This window comes from Grammomys surdaster, unplaced genomic scaffold (assembly GCF_004785775.1).
Source record: "Grammomys surdaster isolate TR1022 unplaced genomic scaffold, NIH_TR_1.0 64, whole genome shotgun sequence".
Taxonomy (NCBI): Eukaryota; Metazoa; Chordata; class Mammalia; order Rodentia; family Muridae; genus Grammomys; species Grammomys surdaster.
In genome coordinates this window covers 17,698,964-17,702,806 of record NW_021604566.1, presented here as the reverse complement: position 1 = coordinate 17,702,806, position 3,843 = coordinate 17,698,964, and the positions used below count along the sequence as shown (strand labels likewise).

The 3,843-nt window shown below is 44.8% G+C and overlaps 1 pseudogene; it reads right to left on the bottom strand.

Annotated features, from left to right (window-relative positions):
- Positions 1 to 834: 834 nt before the first annotated feature.
- On the bottom strand, positions 835 to 3,512 carry LOC114623080 (annotated as a pseudogene).
- Between the last annotated feature and the right edge of the window lie 331 nt (positions 3,513 to 3,843).

Sequence of the window (3,843 nt, the reverse complement as noted above, 5' to 3'; positions counted from 1 at the left end):
ATGTATAGATCTGTTCATACATGCACATGTATAGGTAAAGCTGAACACGTAGAGATGTACACATGTATAGGCATGCATACATGATATGTGTACTTATGGGTGATTACTTGTACAAATGTGCACATATACAAATGTGGCCATGCATAGTATACTCATATATAGATGTGTCCATTTGTAGAAGTAAACTTTTACTCATAACTGTTTTCTTTCTCCATTTCTCTAAAATAATCTGCCCTGTTTTAGGGTATTCTAGATTTTTTTTTTGTTTTTGTTTTCTCAAGTGATGCTTTATTACGTACACAAAGTTAATGCAAAATATTTTTTCATTTTTAAACACATCTTCTGTTTGAATATTAGAATCATGTTACACTTACTGGAATCTTGATGATGGCTTATTACAGTGTAGCATGGTTGCCTGTTCTGGTATCAAGGCTTACAATGAACTTAGAAATGTAGAGCACAGTCTGTTATTTTTTTAAATGCTTAAGTTGTTACTTTTTTTTTTCTGATTGTACTGGAATCCTGTAAAATGTTCTGACTTGTTTGGAGTTCTGACTCCAAAAGTGCTGCTATTTCTGGAGACGGGTTTCATACTGTATTGTAGGCTGGGTAGAATCTCACAAGGATTCAAGGCAGGCTTTGAACTATCTCATACTACCTCAGCTCTCCTGACACTAGGCTTGTATGTATTGGCCACTATAATCAGAACCATAGAAATTTTTTCTTGTTTCATTCAGAATTTTGGAAATAGATTATAATATACCTTAATGTAACTATTGGGGGCATCACAGATATTGAGATTTTTTTGTCTCTTTAGATTTTAATATATTTTTTTTTTACAAGACATGAAAATCTTTATTTTTAAAAAGAGAATGTATTTTTACATAAATCTACAACAGAGTTCAACTGTAGAAAAAATAAACTATACTTGGGGATTCTGCGCTCAACATGGCAAGCAAGCTCCCTCCCTCAGGAGGGGGCTGCACACCAGGCCACAGCTGGAAGGACCACAACACCCCTCCAGAAACCCCAGCAACATGCCCACAACATTGACCAGAACCCAGGCACATCCATCCAACAGATGCTAGGGGCCCCAGAACCCTGTCAGTGTGACAAGCCACCCTCTTTCTTTAACAATGGCTTCTACGATGTGAAGCCCATCATCTCTCTCCCTCAAGGAAAGGACAATGTATGTGGGTTCCTTTCCCAACACCTTTGGATTTTTATTGTGCCTCGATGGAGTGGAGGACAGGCTATCAGGCCCACAGCTGGGGACATGCCTCAGCAAAGGCAGAGTAGAACAGGGTGACCTAGCTTCAATACATAAGCTGCAGCAACCAGAGCAAACCCAGAATCTCCTTTCCACCCGTGCCTGTCCCCAGCAGCCTCACCCACCCATCTGGACTCAGAACCTCTGCAGTCTGCTCCATACTAGGTCACCCTGGGTTCGCCAGCAGCAGTTGTGAAAATGTTGTGCAGTTCAGAGCTTGGCCATCACTTCTTTCCAGTCCTGGTCACCTGAGGATCCATTTGGGGAAGGGGCTAAGAGAAGTTTCGTGGGTTTAGAGGCCAAGGCAGGAGGCTGTACCTGCTGGGGCAAGCACCAAATTGAACTCCTCCCTCCTGCGCAGGTGACCCTGAGCCTCACACGAAATAAAGAGGTCCAGAACCTCACTACATGGTGCCTTTCCAAGACTTACTTCCACTCTCTCAACTGAGGTTCTTCCTCTGGCAACACATAGTACCCACAGCAGCCACTGGGAAGAAGGCACAGCAAAGATCCATCCTCCCAGAGACCTTGCCAACTCCTGCCAGGAGGGAGGAGCTTTCTAAAAGCCAGGTGTGGAAGAGCTGTGGTCAGAACTCAGGGCCACACCCAGTCCATACCCACCTTTTATTACAGTGTTTGTAGCTTACTGAGTGATATCAGTGAGACAAGGAGACACTGTAACCACTGAGATCAGTGTTGACCTATGAACTCCAAAAAAACAAAGGGACTTGATACGGATACAACTTAACAACCTTTCTGTGTTTCCAGAGACTCATGGAAGCACACTGCATACTAGTACAGGCAGGGAACTTGAACAAGCAGGCCAGGGCTGGAGGCAGGGAATGGGAGGAGGGCTGTAGGTTCTGTTCCAGTGTGTGCACTGGGCAATACAATACCAAAAACAACAAGTACAGAGAAAAACAACCCATGAGGAGTTGAACTCACTCCTGTAATAAAAAATTAAAAATTTGTTGCCTCTGAGCACAGAACAGACCAGGAACTTCCTCAGGCAGAGACAGAATTGGCAAGAAATATCACAGTGGCTATCAAGACTCGGTAGTGTACACTCCCCTGACCCAACATTTTCAGACAGTAGGTGCACCAGGCCTGTCAACCCAGCCTGGTCCCATGCCTCTGCCACGCATGTGTTTCTTGCCAGTCCAGGTGGCTTCCTGAAGTCTCCCTCCCATGGAGGCAGGACTTAGCAGTCACTTTTCCACAGTTTGATTGTTTTGTCATTCTCTAACGCTGCTGAGGCAATGATGTTCTCTGTTGGGTGACAAGCCGTGGAGATCACAACATCTGTGTGACCCTGCAACTTCTGCACAATCTCCTTGGTCTGCAGATTCCATATATACACTAGGTTATCTTCAGAACCAGACACGATCCACTTGCCACCTGTCACAGAGAAGTTGGCAAATATGCAGTACTTCTCATTCTTGTGGCCAGTGTATGTCTTCAGACACTTCCCCTTGCTGTAGTCCCAGAGCTTCAGTGTGTTGTCCAGAGTTGCAGCCAGGATGTATTTGCCATTTGGAGAGAACTTCATGAAAGACACTGGAGGATTGTCATCATCAATGAGCGTCTTCAGACATTGGCCAGAGGCAGTGTCCCAGATTCGGCAGAGACCATCATAGCTACTGGAAACGATCAATGACCCATCACGGTTGAAATGAACGGCTGAGACTGGGTCAGAATGAGCAGGCAAAGTCTTGAGGCACTTCCCTGTCTTCACGTCCCATATCCTCACACTTTCATCAAAAGACCCTGAGACGATGAGGTTGGACTGGGGGTTGAAGTTGCAGCAGAAGACGTAGTTACTGTGGCCCTTTAGGGTCTTCAGACACTTTCCGGAACTCACGTCCCAAATCTTCAAAGTTTTATCATCAGAGGCAGACACAAGGAGGTTAGAATCTGATGACCAAGCTACATCAGATATTCCCAGTTTATGACCAGATATAGTTTTCTCGAACTTTCCATCATATGCTCCCCAAATTTTAATGAGTTTATCAGCAGATGAACTTGCCAGCCACTCCCCATTGGGGCTGAACTTCACAGAGGACACAGCTTTTGTGTGGCCAGCCAGGGTGAACTTCAGGGCATAGTTTGGCTTAACAGGTGTGGGCTTGCTCTGTGTGGCTGATGAGGAAGGAGTGGGCTGTGCTCTCGCAGCCTCTGTCTCTGGCTTCTTCTCCTCTGTGGCCATGACTCTGCCGGGGCCGCGGCAGCGTGGCCGGGCGCTCTGGCGTCGCGTCGACTAGCCGTGCGCGCGAGAGCAGACGAGCTGGTGGACTAGGCCTAGATTTTAATATATTTAATTACTTGTTTATTTTGTCTTTTTGTTTTTTAAAGAGAGAAAAAAGAAAAAAGGAGTTAGACGGGTGGGAAAGTGGAGAAGGTCTGGCAGGATATGGGGAGAATCATAATTAGAATACACTACATACATTTTTAATAAAAAGATAAAATATTATTAAAGATTTTATTATTATGTTTATTTGAAAGCCAGGTTCTTTGCAAGAGCACAGTAAATAGTCATATCTGGTACATATATTCCAGGGGCCTCAGACCAGACC